Here is an 18,892-nt window from a genome sequence, read left to right as displayed (position 1 = left end):
CCCTATATTTCTCTGACGCTCATTGACAGACGTAGTCCTCGTTGATTAATAACAACTCGGGTTATGCTGCCCTCTACAGGAGTAGGACTAGACAGGAAAGAAAACGTTCTGGCCACACCCTAGGGGCAGTCCCAGAGGGTATATCCTCTCTCTTCCTGCTACAGCAAATCAGTTTTTTTCTGTCTAGTTAGAAATAAGGACCTAGATACCTTGCTGGGATCTTCGGTCCTGGCAGGATTTTTTTCTTAGAAGATTTTTAGACAGCTTTTTTTCTCCAGTGTTCCTGTGAGATCTTCAAGCAAGAAAGCTGGACTGGGCGACGGGCTGGATGTTGAGATCCAGTGGTCACCCCAGTTCAGCCTACGAGCGCGTGCAGGCCATAGCTCCACGCTGGGTCGGCCGCGACATAGTCCCACTGGACGGGGACTGACCCTGCGAGTTAAACGTCTCGCTGAAACGCCAATGACCATGAGTCACGGCGTCCGTATTGGTCGACAGCCCTCCCACCCCGGTGGAGAGGGGTACTGTCAGGAGTTGGCGCCCGCCTGGTTCCGGTATGGTGAGTAGTATGTTCCCCCTTTTCCCCCTGACGGGTTTTGTGGTGAACGCGGGCCCCTCTCTGAAATGGTAAGGATGGGTCTCCCCTCTATCCTATAACATGTCACAGATCCCCCTATTTGAGTGTGATTTTTGTGAACAAGTAACCAGGAGGCTTGGTTTGGGAGCTGACAATCTAATGTCATTTCAAAACTGTAAAGATGACTGAAGTCAGTGGCAGTACTAGAATATTACTGTGGTAGCATAAGGTATCCTACCTGTCAGAGGTGTTCACAGGGCGATGTCTATGCATGTATAACTGCAGTCCAGATCGCATTCCTCCAGCAAGGGCAGGAACGGACCGCATGCGGCCCACCAGAGTCCGATACCGCCGGCCAGGCTGATCACCATCCAGGGTGAAGTTTGGGGGGGCGATGCACTCCCACAGGCCGCTAGGCCGTATACAGCATCCCGCAGGCCGCTGCTAAGCCGCCGCTATCCTAACAGGCCGCCGCCATTTTCTTGCAGAGCACACAAGGCCGCCATATTGGCGTAGCCTCGTGTCTCCAACATGGGGGCGGCCATGTTTGAGGTGACCAAACACCTCATGGAGCCAGGGGGAGGCGCCGGTAGGCGTGTTAAGGGGCGGAGCCGCCTCCTTTACCCAGGAAATAGGGCCAAAGACTTCCTGTCTGTAACAGGACAGCACTGAGCAAGCTGATGAAAACTTCTGTGCATCAGGGATGAGCCTTGGGGTCTCTCTCTCTCTCTCTCTCTCTCTGTGGGGTCCAAACAGGTAACACTGAGGGGCGCTGTTGCGACTGGGGGACACAAAAAAAAAAAAAAAAAAAGTTTTTTACTTTGTCATTTTTTGTCGCTGGCAAGTGTCTTGTATAATCATTGACCCTGCCGCATAGGTATCCCCACCTGATCCCCTCAAGGTGGCCGCAGGACCCTCCAGTACCCCACTTGTTTTTAATGCATTATCGGCAGTTTTGGAGTCTTTGGTATCCCGGGTGAAGGTGGCCTGTCAGGGACGGGGGTCAAGAAGCGACCCCCGCCTACCCCTATTGTTTATCTGATACTTCAGATACGGATTCGGAGCTGGTCAATGCAGCTGCAGGTCCCTCTTATGGGGCTGTTGTCTCAGGTAATGTCTCCTCGGCAGTGAGGAGAACGTTTCTGCCTCCGCCATAGCACAAGAGTGGTGGATGCACTAGTTGTGTCCGTCCGGGAAACCTTTGGTCTTGAGGTTATACCGGCAGAGGTAGCTGAGACTGAAATTCCTTTTTGGTACTTGTTAGCCTACCAAAAGGGCGAAGGATTTTCCTTTACCCAAATGGGGTCGTTTTGAAACGAACCCCTGTTATTTCCTAATGCATGGCTAGGCGCTATCCGTTTGAGGAATCCCTCTTTAAAGGATAGACGGTACCACCTGCTGTCTTGCCACAGACTGTTAGGTTAAAGAGGACCTCGTAGCCAACGAGGACCTTCCCTTTCTGCTCATAAGGAGTTGTTCGTTCCGCGAGGGCGGGCGATAAGGCGAAACCCTCCAAAGCCCCTTTAGAGGGGTTTCAAAGGGCGCTGGTCGGCTAAACAAAAAGTCCGGCTCAGCCAAGCCTTAAAAATACAGCCTGATGCGCCCCTACCCATCTCTGGAGTGGGGGGACGTCTTCATCGGTTTCCGGATCCATGGCTTGCCGGAACCCCAGACTAAGGGGTTCGCGAGGTCATACGGTCAGGATACAGGATCGAGTTTCGATCACTTCCACCGGTGCGATTCTTCCCTGCTAACATTTAACGGTTTCAGGGGTTCTATTCGAACCTGTTCACAATGCCCAGGAAAGAGGGCAAGGTGCATCCAATTTCTGGACTTGGGGAAAAATAGAGTCCATCCGAACAGTGGTGGCCTCCCTGCATCAGGGGGATTCCTGGCGTCCATAGACATTTAGGATGCCTATCTTTATATCCCCATCATCGCAGGACATCAGCGTTTTTCTTCGCTTTCCCACATCCCTGGTTCCCACCAGGAGACTGAACTATCTGGGCCTAAGGTTGGATACATCCTGGGCAAGAGGTTTTCTCCTTGTGGAGAAACTCCAGAAGGTTCAGTCAACGATTCGAATGTTGCTGTCCGTCAATTGGCTGGGACGGATGGTGGCCTTCTTAGAGGCAGTACCGTATACCCAGTCTCATACCCGAATTCTCCTGAAAGATTCTTTTCTTATGGAATCAGAATTCCGATTTCCTGGACAATCGGATCCGGTTGGGCGAGCGGACCAGGGAGCCTCCGATGCTCAACCAGGGGAATTCATTCCTTCCGATAGTATCCAGGTTACCAATAGGGTATCGGAACTGAGAGCGATCAGATTTTGTCTGATTTACTGGACCGAGCAGCTCTAGAGCAGCCCGATTCGGATCCAATCGCACGATGCCACGGTCGTGACTTATGTCAAGAAAGGGGCACTTAGAATGTCCTGGTGGCCATCGAAACGACTAGCATCTTTCGTTGGACGGAACGGTTTGTTCCGGATCTCCCCGCATTGTTCACTCCGGGGGTGGGAAATCGGCAGGCAGATTATTTCAGCCGTCAGATTCTGGATCAAGGGGTATGGCCTCTTCATCCAGAGGTATCTCACTAGCTGTCCCTTCATTGGGGCATCCCCGATTGTGGATCTGTTGGCACCTTGGCTCAACAGGAAGGTGCGGAGGTTTGTAGCTCGCACCCGCGATCTTCTAGCGGACGCAGCAGAAACGCTGATCGCCCCGTGGGGGCAGTATCAGCTACGGCATGCCTTCCATCCTCTCAAGTTACTGCGCGAACTTCTTCGCAGGACAGAGGTGGAGGGAATTCCAGTTATTCTGGAAATTCCGGACTGACCTCGTCGAGCCTGGTACGCCGACTTGGTGAGGCTAGTCGTGGACGCTCCTTGGAGACTTCCTCTCAGGGAGGATTTGCGGTCTCAGGGACCGATCTTCCATCTTGCTTTACAATCGCTGGCTTAATGGCCTGGCCATTGAGACCCAGGTACTGAAGGACAAGGGAGTGTCAGCTTCAGTTATTCCTACCACTAGTTAAAGCAAGGAAAGCGACTTCCAGCACATGGAAGTCTTATATTTGCGTGGTGTGAATCTCTTGGATTTCCCCCACATACCTATTCGGTGATCCGAATCGTGGTCTTTCTGCAACAAGGGGTTGAGCAGAAATTGTCCTTGAGCACTATCAAGGGTCAGGTTTCAGCGTTAGCAATCTTCTTTCAGAAACCTTTGGCTAATCATTCCTTGGTGCAGAATTTCATCCAAGGGGTGCGACATCTGGCTCCGCCAGTGCGTGCACCCTTACCGCCTGGGATCTTAATTTAGTGTTGTCAGTTCTTCAGAAACTTCTCTTTGAAGATATTAGGGAGATTCCCTTGCTTACATTATCCCAGAAGGTGGCCTTCTTGGTGGCCATTACTTCTGCACGCAGGGTGTCAGAACTGGCCGCATTATCTTGTCGTTCCCCATTTCTGGTGGTTCATAGGGATAAGGTGGTTCTTCTTCCGAATCCATCCTTCCTTCCTAAAGTGGTTTTCAGAGTTTTCATCTGAATAAAAATATTGTGTTACCTTCCCCGTGTCCTAAGACTAGCCATCCTTGGGAGTTGCATTACACTCCTTGGATGGGGTTCAGAAGGATACACTTGACTACTACGAACTTGTTTTCGTAAGACGGACTCACTTTTTGTGATCACGGATAGCCCTTGAAGGGGGTTGCCTGTGTCTGCCGCGACCATATCTAGATGGATCAGTCAGACGGTGGTACAGGCTTATTCTATTAAGGGTCGGAATCATCCGTTCCCTGTTAAGACGCACTCTACTCGGGCGCCTAGTTTCTCCTGGGTCTTCCGCCATCAGGCGTCGGCGATCCAGGTTTTCGAGGCGATGACTTGATCGTCGGTTCATACCTTTACATCATTTTATAAAGTTGATGTGATGGCATCGTCAGATGCCTCTTTTGGCCACAAGGTTCTGCAGGCCGCAATCTGAGGAGACTGTTGGTCTACCTCAAGGGTTGTTGGGTGTTTCACTTAGGTCTCATCTTTTTGCTCGATGAGTCCTTGATGCTTCTGGTTGGCTCCGGTTGGGCCTTCTGGATTTTGATTTCTGTCATCCCACCCCTCATTTGTGGTACTGCTTTGGGACGTCCCGAGTTGTTATTAATCAACGAGGACTACGTCTGTCAATGAGCGACAGAGAAAAATTGATTTTTGTAAAATCTTACCGTAAAATCCTTTCCTCTTAAGCTCATTGACAGACGTAGTACCCGCCCCTCTGTTTTGAGTTGGGTTGAGTTAAATTCTCTAAACACTGCTTTGTGACATAACTGATTTGCTGTAGCAGGAAGTGAGAGGATATACCCTCTGGGACTGCCCCTAGGGTGTGGCCAGAACGTTTTCTTTCCTGTCTAGTCCTACTCCTGTAGAGGGCAGCATAACCCGAGTTGTTATTAATCAACGAGGACTACGTCTGTCAATGAGCTTAAGAGAAAAGGATTTTACGGTAAGATTTTACAAAAATCCATTTTTTTTCATAGGCAACACTCATAAAGTCCCTAGGTTAGTGTTATGCAGTAGTTCTGATGCTAGAAATATTGCTGTCACTTTGGCATGCGCGGTGATGCATAACAGGGCGGCACAGTGGGGTAGTGGTTAGCACTTTCACCTAGCAGCAAGAGGGTCACTGGTTTGAATCCCAACCACGACACTACCTGCATGGAGTTTGCATGTTCTCCCTGTGCCTGAGTGGGTTTCCTTCGGGTACTCCGGTTTCCTTCCACACTCCAAAGACATGCTGGTAGGTTAATTGGATAATGTATAAAAAAAAATTGTCCCTACTGTGTATGTATGAATGTGAGTTAGGGACCTTTAGATTGTACGCTCCTTGAGGGCAGGGACTCATGTGAATGTGTAATGTATATGTAAAGCGCTGCGTAAATTGACGGCACTATATAAGTAACTGAAATAATAAATAATAAATATGTGCAGGACAATCGCATGCATTTGCGTGTGTGTCTTGGGGGGAGCTCTAAAATTTTTTGCTTTTTTATGTGTCTCTAAATGTTTAAAACGTTTTTTTTTTATATTTTTGTTCTTTATCTAATGGCAATAAAAGTTATGTAAAAAAAAAAAATAGAGGACCAATAGCCCCCTATGTGGTAGCATATAGGTGACTCTTAATTAGATATTCGGGGTCGATTAGTCTTTGGATGTCTCCACTCTACTCCTCTACAGCTGATGGAATACAGATGGTGTTCCATCAGCTGCTTCCTGAGCACAGCTCCTGTAGAATGAAAGCGCCGGTCTAGTAAGTGACATCATATCACTTCCTGGTCTTTGCCTAGGAGGGAGGCTCAGTGGATGGATATCTGTGGAGCTCCCACTATCCTTCCCAGGGGCCCCCAATACTGCCCTGGGTTCACAGGTGGGATCGTGGAGCCCGGTAAACATAGAGACAGAGCCAGGTGGATAGGAGAGGGGGAGTGCAGTCTGGTGGAGGGGGGGTGGGGAACATTTCCTCCCTATAACATCTTAGCATTCCATGTGACTATAGAGTCACACATGTGGGTGTATACACAGTGGTAAATGGCAAGCCATTCCTTCCCTCCTCCTCCATGTCCACTAACCAGTTAAATCAGAGTTCCGGACACATTTTTTAGCTTAAAATACCCCCTTAATCCTAAACTAACCCCAATTAACCTAAGCTAACCCCTCGTGCATGCGCTGTAGATTGCGATCGGCAATCAGAGTAGCGGCCGACCATTCCCATTGCATCCTGGGATTGATGACACTCATCTCCCAGGACACAATGCAAAGGAGGAAGTGATGTCTGGGGCCGCGGCCGCATAAGGAGGAAGAGGAAGGAAGGAAGGTAAGTTAATTTTCAATAAATACAAGGTAAGTGAAACAAAAAAAAATATTAACTATCCAATTCTTTTTCAGATTTTTTTTACTCTACCTGATGCTGCAGAGTTTTTTTTATGCTGGAACTCCGCTTTAAATACAATGAGGGCTGGATATTATATGTAGATTAATGGAGGCTTCGCCTCTCTCTTATTCTAAAGGCCCGTACACACGTACCGATCGTCGGCCGAAAAGCTTCGGCCGACGACCGATCTGCCGATTGTAGGCTTGTTAGTGTGATGCTTCCGACAGCCGACAGCGCACTTTCAGCCGAAAATAATCTGTCTTGCAAGCATGAAAATTTTTGTATGCCGACACCAGAGCGGCTGATTGTTCGCCAGTCAGTACAGAATTCGGTCGACAGACAGCAGATTTGCAAGACTGGGCATGCTCAGAAAAGAAAAAACACAGGGAAAGTTAACCATTACATGACATCACTTCTGCAGTCGGCGGACAAAATTCTTGTGCAGTCTTTTGCACTTTTCAACAGACACCGACAGCCCTGGACAAAAGACGGCCGATCGTTCGGCCGATGATCGGTACGTGTGTACGGGGCATAAGACAAAGGCTGGAGGAAAGGGGGGTGACACAGCCTGTGACTGGCATAAATCCTCCCACACCATGTTATTTTCACAAAATAATAAAGATTTGATTTCAAACATATACCTGTATTTGTTTGATGATTTAAAACAGTTGATTGATATTATTTATTTATTTTTACTCTGTATTCTAAAGGCAGTTTTTTTTATTTTTATTTATAACATGCGACCAGCAGCAGAGGACTAGAGGCTCCTCCCTCCTTATGTTTCCCTGCATACAGGCTGGGAAAGATCTGGGTCATTTGACAATTGTGTATTGATTAGGGATGTAGCACCCTACAAGGTAGGTGCTAGGCAAAGTATAGTGGGCCTTGGCTGCCTAACAGCAGGGCCATGATTTCAGCTGGGCTGTCATGCCTCCCAGGTGTGTCTGTTGAGACTGGGGAGTCCCCCCCCACTGTGCTCCATGAGAGGGTTCTCATTGGGCAGAGGAGGAAACCCAATCAATGGCACATTCAGGCCTGTATCTACCCCAGAAAGGCAGATTCTGCCGCAGAGGATTCTGGTAGTGGGTATAAGTTTGAGGGAAGTGCATGACGCAGCGTCTTTGGCGGGAAGCAGAGTCCCAGGAGGGAGAGTGCGGCTGTCTCTCCTCTGTCAGCAGGATTGGGTGTCTCGGTCGGCAGCGAGAGCTGAACTGAGCTGCAGAGAGGATTCGGTGTGCCGAGGACCAGCGGAGTTGAGGGGGTCAAGGATCAGGAAAGCATTCCCAGTTCGTGAGTACTGCAAACTGCCTCTGGGGGTCTGCCTAGCTGACAGGGGGACCGCTCTGGTGAAGGTCCAAGGGATCCAGGAGCTAGCTAGCGGTAGAGGGGGTGCCAGAGTTGACCCTGAAGAGCAAAGAGGGTGCCTAGGGAGAGGACCCTGAAGTGTAGAGGGGGTGCCTAGGGAGAGGACCCTGAAGTGTAGAGGGGGTGCCTAGGGAGAGGACCCTGAAGTGTAGAGGGGGTGCCTAGTGAGAGGACCCTGAAGTGTAGAGGGGGTGCCTAGTGAGAGGACCCAGAAGTGCAAAGGGTGCGCCAGCGGTTGGGCCTTGAAGAGTTAAAGTGTACAGCATGCAGTGTACAGTGTTGAGAATTGCAGCAGCACACAAAGTTACAGAGAGCTACCTCAGTCAGGAAGGACTGGAGGGAGCTGTATCCAGGACTTTTGAGCTAACCAGAGCGTCGGGAGTCAAACCTCAGTGCAGTCCATGACTTTTGAGCTAAACAGAGCGCTAGAAGTCAAGTTCAAGTGCAGTACAGCAAGTCAGTATTTTTCAAGCGCCAGCAAGCGTTGGTCGGCATCCAGCCGGTGTCAAGACAGCGCTGACAGGCATTTTCTCTATGTAGAACCCTACAGGTACAGTAGGTGCTAGGTAAATGTATAGTGGGCCTTGCCTGCCTAAAAGCCTGTGATTTATTTAGTCAGGGTGTCATGGTTTCCAAGTGTGCCTGCTGAAGGGGGAGTCTCCCCACTGACTCCTGTGAGAGGCTTCTGATTGGGCAGTGAGGGAAACCCAATCAGAGGACACATCCAGGCTTGTAACTACCCCAGAAAGCAGATTATGCTGCAAAGGATTCAAGGAGTGGGTATAAGTTAGGGGGAGGCACTTGACACAAGGTCTTTGGCGGGAGCAGAGTCCCAGGAGGGAGAGAACGTCTCTCTCGCCTCCTGTCTGAGGAAGAGGATCTCAGGGGGTCGCCTGAGGATCTAGAGAGTGTGGAGCTGAGGATATCTGGTGTGCTGAGAACCTGCGGGGAGTCGGAGGGGTCCAGTCCCAGGAAAGCCTACACAGGCCGTGAGTACTGAGGATTGCCCCTGGGGGTCTGCCTGAAGTTAGAGGGGCCCACTAGAGTAGAGGTTCTGGGATCCAGTGCCAGCTAGCAGTGAAAGGGGGTACCTAGGTTGAGGACCCTGAAGTGACAGAGTGGGTACATTGTCAGTGACCCTGAAGAGTTCAAGGTCAAAGGGGGCACCTGCAGTGGGGCCCTGAATTGTGCAGTGTGTGTCAGTGTCAGTGGAAGTTACAGTCTTACAGAGTTCTACAATATACTACCTCAAGCCAGTGCAAACGGAGGAAAGTATACAGTGACTTTAGCAGCCTTGCAGTGTCAGAAGTCTTACAGTACACAGTCCTGGATCTTCTGGACTTTATGTTGAGGATTCAGTACATCTTTTTTAAGTTACCGTGTGTTCTCAGTGCTGGAGAGCGTTGACTGGCGCCAGCTGGCGTCAAAGAAGCATTTTTGTGGGAGAAAGTCCCAAGTGTAATTAGTTAAAGCCTAAAGGAATATCCCACTCATTCCCTTCTCCCATCCCCTTAAATTACAATAAAAACCACAAACAAAGATGCCAGAGTTGTCGTTGGTTCAGTTATCACACCCAGGGTCACGGATCACATGGGCTGGGGAAAGTACTGGTACTAATGGCAGACCCACATCAGGCCATAGGCCTGGAAAACTTGCTACATCTACAAAGTGTCCTATTTGTACCTAGTTGAGCCAGAGGAGTATTCCACTCATCCCCTTCTCCCATCCTCAATATCAAACAAACAAAACAAATAAAAGATGCTGGAATGGTCATTGTCTCCAATCTCACATTTGGGTATTCAGCTTAAATGGGCTGAAGGTGTCACCGGTAACAATGGCAGACCCACACCAGGCCCATTGCCTGGAAATCCTGCTACAGCAAAAAGGTACTTTTTTTTTTTTTTAATTAAAATAATTACAGTGCCATCATCCAAATACAGAAATAAAAGGGACAATGTAAACTAAAGGAACAGTTCATCTCACTCATTTTTGGGGTGTAACATGTAATATGTTATGAATGGACCGGCCCCCGCACCTCCCCGATTCCCCAAACTGACAGCTAGCAGGAAAATTCTCTCCCCCCCCCCCCCCGCTAGCTGTCACAATTTAAATAAATTACGGGGTTCCGCCTGCCCTGCTGCATCACTCATTCACAGTCCAGTGAATGGAAAACTACAAGATCCAGCAGCCTTTGCGACTGTCAGCTTGTAATTTTTCATAAACTACCATGGCACTGTGGTAGTTTATTCTCTCTTCTTATCAGATACACTGGCAGATCTGTTGGAGACCTGCATGGCACCAGCGATCTACTGATCACTGGTGTAATGCTTTACAGGCTCCAAAATAAAAAAAAAATAGTAATATTAATATTAAATGCACATTTTTTACCTGCAAAAAAAAAAAAAAAATGTGCATTTATTATTTTTTTCTAAAAAGATAACTTACCCTTTAATCAGTGTGTGTGTTTACTATCACTTTATGAATACATACTTTTTTTTTTTTTTTTTTTAAATAAAAGCGGTGTCACTTTAAATTATTCAATTTCTAATATTGTTTTTATTTCAGTTTTGTGTTATATAACATAACTTTGACACACTGAGGTGGAGTTACGAATGGAAAAGGAATTTTCACTTAAATTAGTGCAGAAGGTAAAGCTAAAAATATTGCTTTGCAAAGAATATTTATTATCCAGCCATGTGCAAGGTAAATTAAAAACAATTAAATTAAAAACAAAGAAAAAGATTTTTGCTTGCCTATGATTGGATGATTGGTGTGCCTTATTCACCTAAAAATTTGCTTTTGTGTCTGTCTGTGACATCATTTTTTGTTGCTTTGTCAGTAAAAAAAAAAAGTGCGTTTTTAAAAACCAATCTTTACTGTGCATGTGCAAAGCTGGAAGGATGTTGTCACTCTTCCTAGCCTGTACAGGAAGGAACACAGAATAGTAGAGGGCTGATTACACTGCCCCCCTCCCCCAGCATTACATACTTCCACATTGATCTGCCTGTAGAAGCCGCACAGTGCCCAGGATAATCCTCCTCCTCAATGGTATGTAGATTTATTAATAGAATTTCTGCAACCCTGCCAGCACTCTGACACTTAATTCTATATGTACTGCACAGCATTCATGTCTGTATGATAACCCCCAGCATACCCATCCTGCTAGATACAAGACGTACTAGGAATTGTAATTCTACAAAATGTTACATTTTAACAAAGTTTATGTTCCTAGGAGCTATGAAGGTCTGCAACTGCACTCCAACATGAATACACCATATTATACTTACTAACTATAGTTCTACCACCAAACAATGGATTGATCAGGTTAACTCTATATTGATATGGAAAAATTGACTTAATAACACAGAGTAAAGCCCCGTACACACGTACTGATCGTCGGCCGAACGATCGGCCGTCTTTTGTCCAGGGCTGTCCTGTCGGTTGAAAACTGCTAAAGACTGCACATGAATTTTGTCGGCCAACAACAGCCGACTGCAGAAGTGATGTCATGTGATGGTTGACTTTCCTTGTCTTTTTTCTTTTCTGAGCATGCCCAGTCTTGCAAATTGGCTGTCTGTCGGCCGAAATCTGTACTGACTGGCGAACAATCGGCCGTTCTGGTGTTGGCCAACAGAAATTTTAATGCCTGCACACCCGATTCTGTTCAGCCGAAAAATGCGCTGTCGGCTGTCGGAAGCATCATATTAACAAGCCTACAATCGGCCGATCGTTCGTCTGCCGAATATTTACGGCTGACAATCGGTACGTGTGTACGGGGCTTTAGTTCCACTTCCTATGACAAGCCTGGCTTGAACTGTCAGGAGCGGCCCCTCCTCAATTGGTTTTGGATCGATTGTTAACCACTTTAGGACCAGAGGATTTTCCTGCTTTACGTCCAGGCCACTTTTTACAACTTGGCGCTGTGTGACTTTAACTGACAATTGCGCGCTCATGCAACGCTGTACCCAAACGAAATTTACGTTTTTTTTCCCCACAAACAGAGCTTTCTTTTAGTGGTATTTGATCACCTCTGCGCTTTTCATTTTTTGCGATATTAATAAAAAAAGAGCGACAATTTTGAAAAAAATAACAATATTTTTCTACTTTGACAGTTAAAAAATATCCAATATATGAAATTTTTGTCATATATTTAGGCCAAAATGTATTTAGCTACATGTCTTTGACAAAAATTCTCAATGAGCGTATTTTTAATCGTTTTAAGACCGGAAGATTTTACCCCATTCCTGACCAGGCCATATTTTGCGATTCGGCACTGTGTTACTTTAAATTGCGCGGTCGTGCAATGCTGTACCCAAATTAAATTTATGTCTTTTTTTCCCCACAAATAGAGCTTTCTTTTGGTGGTATTTGATTACCTGTGCGATTTTTACTTTTTGCGCTATAATTAAAAAAAGAGCGACAAATTTAAAAAAATTACAATATTTTTCACATTTTTTTTATATGAAATTCCCCCCCAAAAAAATGTAAAAATCTAAATTTTTTAACATTTTAGGCCAATTTGTTTTCTGCTACATATTTTTGGTAAAAAAAATCACAATAAGCGTATTTTGATTGGTTTGCGCAAAAGTTATTGCGTTTACTAACTACGGGAAATTTATGTAATTTTTATTGTTTTTTTTTTTTCTTTTTAACTAGTAATGGCGGCGATCTGCGTTTTTTTTTTTTTTTGCGGGGACTGCGACATTGGGGCGGACAGTTTGGACCCCTAATTGACATTTTTTGCACTTTTGGGGGTACCAGTGACATTACTACAGTAATCAGTGCTATACGTATGCACTGTTACTGTAATAATGACACTGGGAGGGAAGGGGTTAACTTTATTGGTGCTCTAGGGATTAATTGAATGCCTGGTGCTTACTGATGTGTGTGGGGGGAGGGGACTGTGTGACACAGACACAGATCGCAGGTTCAGCTATGCTGAATCCTGTAATCTGTGACTGCCTGTCACTTAGGAGATCCCCGACGATCGGGGAAGAGCGAGGGGATCACCGCCTCTCCTCCCCTGGCCCGACTCCCGCTGTGACTGCGCACCGCCCACAAGGGGAGGAGTCCAGCGGCGTAGGTCTACGTCGCTGGACAATAACGAGCCACTTTGCGGCAGTACGCTCAATGTGAGTGGTCGGCAAGTGGTTAAAGGTATGATGACTGGATATCCTAATCAGATAATTTATATTTTGTTGTTCTAGACACTTGCTAACTGAGGATATACAGGTGCATCTCATAACATTAGCATATCAGCAAAAAGTTCATTTATTTCAGCAATTCAATTTAACCACTTGCCGACCAGTCACTGGGACTGTACTGCGGCAAAGTGGCTTGATTCCGTCCAGCGACGTAGACCTACGTCGCTGGACTTCTCCCCTTGTGGGCGGCGCTCGTGCGCCGCCGGAGGCTCACTCCCGCTGTTTTCAGTTACAGCGGGAGTCGGGCCAGGGGGGGCAGTAGCGGCGATAGCTGCTGCTCTTCCCCGATCGTCGGGGAATCGAGTTTGGAGTTCCGCCCACTTGTGTAAACAAAGCGGGCGGATCTCCTAAGTGACAAACAGTGACAGATTACAGGGTTCAGCATAGCTGAACATGCGATCTGTCCCTGTGTCACTCAGTCACCTCCCCCCACACACGTTAGTAAGCACCAGGCATACATTTACCCCTCCCTCTCCAATAAAATTAACCCCTTCCCTGCCAGTGTCATTTTTACAGTAACAGTGCATATTTATAGCACTGATTACTGTAGAAATGTCACTGGTACCCCCAAAAGTGTCAAAAATGTCAGTCAAGGGTCCGATCTGTCCGCCCCAATGTCGCAGTCCCGCAAAAAAAAATCGCAGATCGCCGCCATTACTCGTTAAAAAAAAAAACACCAAAAAATGACATAAATCTTTCCCTTAGTTAGTAAACGCAATAACTTTTGCGCAAACCAATCAAAATACGCATATTGTGATTTTTTTTTTTTTACCAAACGTAGGTAGCAGAAAAAAACTTGGCCAAAAATTTAAAAAGGTTTTGATAATTACATTTTTTTGGGGGGGAATTTCATATAAAAAAATTTGAAAAATATTGTTATTTTTTCAAAATTTACGCTCTTTTTTTTGCTTATAGCGCAAAAAGTAAAAATTGCACAGGTGATCAAATACCACCAAAAGAAAGCTCTGTTTGTGGGAAAAAAAGGACGTAAATTTCGTTTGGGTACGGCGTCGCACGACCGCGCAATTGTCATTTAAATTCGCACAGTGCCGAATCGCAAAAAGTGGCCTGGACGTAAGACAGCAAAATCCTCCGGTGGTAAAGTGGTTAAAAAGTGACACTCATATATTTTCTTTTTTTTTTTTTCCCAATAAAATGTTATTTTTATTCAAAATAAGTAACGTACAGCAATGATCAACAAACATCGAATTCTTACGTAACACACATCAACAGTTGAAATCAGGAACAATGGTTTACATAGCATAACAAAGATAAATGGGGAGGGGGGGGGGGGGAGCAAGAGGATATAGATGGGGCTGGCTCTCCATCTATATATGTAAGCATTTTAGTCTGAGTGAACCGTTGTGTGGTCGTGTGTGCAGGCTGGTACTTGTAGTTCGCTATGAATGCTGGGTATTAGCCCTGTCCATGAGATTGGAGTATTGGTTTGAGGTCTGGAAATGCAACCAACAAGCCCATGTTCATATATTTTATAGAGATGCGTTCCACACAGAGTGATATATTTCAAGCATTTCTTTCTTTTATTTTGATGATTATGGCTTACAGCTAGTGAAAACCCAAATTCAGTATTTCAGAACATTTAGAATATTACAGTGCTTTGCAAAAGTATTCGGCCCCCCTGAACTTTGCGACCTTTTGCCACATTTCAGGCTTCAAACATATAGATATAAAACTGTAATTTTTGTGAAGAATCAACAAGTGGGACACAATCACGAAGTGGAACAAAATTTATTGGATATTTAAAACTTTTTTTTTAACAAATAAAAAACTGAAAAATTGGGCGTGCAAAATTATTCAGCCCCCTTAAGTTAATACTTTGTAGTGCCACCTTTTGCTGCGATTACAGCTGTAAGTCGCTTGGGGCATGTCTCTATCAGTTTTGCACATCGAGAGACTGAAAATTTTGCCCATTCCTCCTTGCAAAACAGCTTGAGCTCAGTGAGGTTGGATGGAGAGCGTTTGTGAACAGCAGTTTTCAGTTCTTTCCACAGATTCTCGATTGTATTCAGGTCTGAACTTTGACTTGGCCATTCTAACACCTGGATATGTTTATTTGTGAACCATTCCATTGTAGATTTTGCTTTATGTTTTGGATCATTGTCTTGCTGGAAGACAAATCTCTGTCCCAGTCTCAGGTCTTTTGCAGACTCTATCAGGTTTTCTTCCAGAATGGTCCTGTATTTGGCTCCATCCATCTTCCCATCAATTTTAACCATCTTCCCTGTCCCTGCTGAAGAAAAGCAGGCCCAAACCATGATGCTGCCACCACCATGTTTGATAGTGGGATGGTGTGTTCAGGGTGATGAGCTGTGTTGCTTTTATGCCAAACATAACGTTTTGCATGGTTGCCACAAAGTTTGATTTTGGTTTCATCTGACCAGAGCACCTTCTTCCACATGTTTGGTGTCTCCCAGGTGGCTTGTGGCAAACTTTAAACAACACTTTTTATGGATATCTTTAAGAAATGGCTTTCTTCTTGCCACTCTTCCATAAAGGCCAGATTTGTGCAGTATACGGCTGATTGTTGTCCTATGGACAGAGTCTCCCACCTCAGCTGTAGATCTCTGCAGTTCATCCAGAGTGATCATGGGCCTCTTGGCTGCATCTCTGATCAGTCTTCTCCTTGTATGAGCTGAAAGTTTAGAGGGACGGCCAGGTCTTTGTAGATTTGCAGTGGTCTGATACTCCTTCCATTTCAATATTACCGCTTGCACAGTGCTCCTTTGGGATGTTTAAAGCTTGGGAAATCTTTTTGTATCCAAATCCAGCTTTAAACTTCTCCACAACAGTATCTCAGACCGGCCTGGTGTGTTCCTTGTTCTTCATGATGCTCTCTGCGCTTTAAACAGACCTCTGAGACTATCACAGTGCAGGTGCATTTATACGGAGACTTGATTACACACAGGTGGATTCTATTTATCATCATTAGTCATTTAGGTCAACATTGGATCATTCAGAGATCCCCACTGAACTTCGGGAGAGAGTTTGCTGCACTGAAAGTAAAGGGGCTAAATAATTTTGGATGCCCAATTTTTCAGTTTTTTATTTGTTAACAAAGTTTGAAATATCGAATAAATTTCGTTCCACTTCATGATTGTGTCCCACTTGTTGTTGATTCTTCACAAAAAATTACAGTTTTATATCTTTATGTTTGAAGCCTGAAATGTGGCAAAAGTTTGCAAAGTTCAAGGGGGGCAAATATTTTCGCAAGGCACTGTACATAAGACCAATAAAAAAAAGGATTTTTAATACAGAAATTTTGGCTTACGGAAAAATATGTCCATGTACAGTATAGTATGCACTTAATATTTGGTCGGGCTCCTTTTGCATGAATTACTGCATCAATACGGCGTGGCATGGAGGCGATCAGCCTGTGGCACTGCTGAGGTGTTATGGAAACCCCGGTTTCTTTGATAGCGGCCTTCAGCTCGTTTGCATTGTTGGGTCTGGTGTCTCTCATCTTCCTCTTGACAATACTCCACAGATTCTCTATGGGGTTTAGGTCAGGCGAGTTTGCTGGCCAATCAAGCACAGTGATACCATGATCATTAAACTAGGTATTGGTACTTTTGGCAGTGTGGGTAGGTGCCAAGTCCTGCTGGAAAATGAAATCAGCATCTCCATAATGCTACTCAACAGAGGGAAGCATGAAGTGCTCTAGAATTTCCTGGTAGAGGGCTGCGCTGGACTTGATAAAACACAGTGGACCAACACCAGCAGATGACATAGCTCCCCAAATTATCACTGACTGTGGAAAATTTTGCATTTTATTTGGAAACCAGGGTCCCAGAGTCTGGAGGAAGAGTGGAGAGGCACAGAATCCAAGTTGCATGAGGTCCAGTGTGAAGTTTCCACAGTCAATGATGATTTGGGGAGCAGGACCTGGCACCTGCCCACACTGCCAAAACTACCAATGCCTGGTTTAATGATCCTGGTATCACTGTGGTTGATTAGCCCTCAAACTTGCCTGACCTAAATCTCCATAGAGAATCTGTGGAGTATTGTTAAAAGAAAGATGAAAGACACCAGACCCAACAATGCAGCCAAACTGAAAGCCACTATAATAATAATTATAATTATTATAAATCATGCAAAAGGAGTCCTGACCAAGTATTGAGTGCATACTGTACTGTACATGGACATACTTTTCAGTAAGACAATATTTCTGTAATAAAATCTTTTTTTTTTTTTTTTTTTAATGGTCTTATGAAATATTCTAATTTTCAGAGATACTGAATTTTGGGTTTTCACTAGCTGTAAGCCATATTCATTTTGTTTGCATGCATGAGTGCCCTCTTAGCAAGCAGCAGTGATGGAAGAGGAGGATCGGGACTGCTCTCTGCAATACCATTACACAGAGCAGGGAAGTATGACACAACATTACACAGAGCAGGGAAGTATGACACACCATTACACAGAGCAGGGAAGTATAACACACCATTACACAGAGCAGGGAAGTATAACACACCATTACACAGAGCAGGGAAGTATAACACACCATTACACAGAGCAGGGAAGTATGACACAACATTACACAGAGCAGGGAAGTATAATACACCATTACACAGAGCAGGGAAGTATAACACACCATTACACAGAGCAGGGAGGAGAAAAAACCATTACACTGAGCAGGGAAGAGAACAAACTATTACACACCGCAGGGAAGTTGAACAAACCATTACACAGAGCAGGGAATTAAAACAAACCATTACACAGAGCAGGGAAGTTTAACAACCTGTTACACAGAGCAGGGAATTAAAAGAAACCATTACACAGAGCAGGGAAGTATCACACACCATTACACAGAGCAGGGAAGTATCACACACCATTACACAGAGCAGGGAGGAGAACAAACCATTACACAGTGCAGGGAAGTTGAACAAACCATTACACAGCGTAGGGACATAGCACAAACCATTACACAGCGCAGGGAATTAAAACAAACCATTACACAGAGCAGGGAAGTATGACAAACCATTACACAGAGCAGGTAAGTATAACACACCATTACACAGAGCAGGGAAGTATAACACACCATTACACAGAGCAGGGAGGAGAAAAAACCATTACACTGAGCAGGGAGGAGAACAAACTATTACACGCCGCAGGGAAGTTGAACAAACCATTACACAGAGCAGGGAATTAAAACAAACCATTACACAGAGCAGGGAAGTATGACAACCTGTTACACAGAGCAGGGAAGTATGGCAACCTTGTTAGACAGAGCAGGGAAGTATGACAAGTCGTTACACGGATCAGCGAAGTATAACACACCATTACACAGAGCAGGGTGGAGAACAAACCATTACACAGCGCAGGGAAGTTGAACAAACCATTACACAGCGCAGGGAATTAAAACAAACCATTACACAGAGCAGGGAAATATGACAAGTCGTTACACAAAGCAGGGAAGTATGAAAAACCGTTACACGGAGCAGGGAAGTATAACACACCATTACACAGAGCAGGGAAGTATGACACAACATTACACAGAGCAGGGAAGTATAAACACAACATTACACAGAGCAGGGAAGTTGAACAAACCATTACACAGAGCAGGGAAGTAGAACAAACCATTACACACAGCAAGGAAGTATACTAACCCATTACACAGCAAACAAGAAACAAATAAAGGGTGCACCGGCCTAGCCCTTTCTTTGTTTTTTGTTTGTTGTTTGTTTGCAGCACTTTTGGGCTACCCCGGGCCTATAGGGCAGCAAGACCTTAGCCATTGGGGATGCCAATTGGAAGTTCCATGGAAGGAGTGGTTGGGGGGCTCTGGTTCTGAGCGCAGGAGCA

At 45.5% G+C, this 18,892-nt stretch overlaps 2 protein-coding genes across 2 annotated transcripts in view; both read left to right on the top strand.

Moving 5' to 3' along the window:
- Positions 1-18,892, top strand: part of LOC309552826 (uncharacterized protein) — a gene marked incomplete at both ends in the record, with an annotated part of 253,908 nt that overhangs the window by 145,840 nt on the left and 89,176 nt on the right. The gene's annotated exons all lie outside the window — the stretch shown is intronic.
- LOC309553579 (uncharacterized protein) overlaps positions 10,860-18,892 on the top strand; it is a 241,585-nt gene continuing 233,552 nt past the window's right edge. Inside the window, exon 1 of the mRNA XM_082254855.1 lies at positions 10,860-10,916. The gene's annotated coding sequence lies outside the window, so the exon portion shown is untranslated. The remainder of the gene's footprint in view (positions 10,917-18,892) is intronic.

The sequence above is a fragment of the Pelophylax lessonae genome (assembly GCF_965119305.1).
Source record: "Pelophylax lessonae genome assembly, chromosome: 4".
Lineage (NCBI taxonomy): Eukaryota > Metazoa > Chordata > Amphibia > Anura > Ranidae > Pelophylax > Pelophylax lessonae.
Note: the sequence above shows the minus strand (reverse complement) of the source record. Positions and strands in the feature narration are given on the sequence as shown.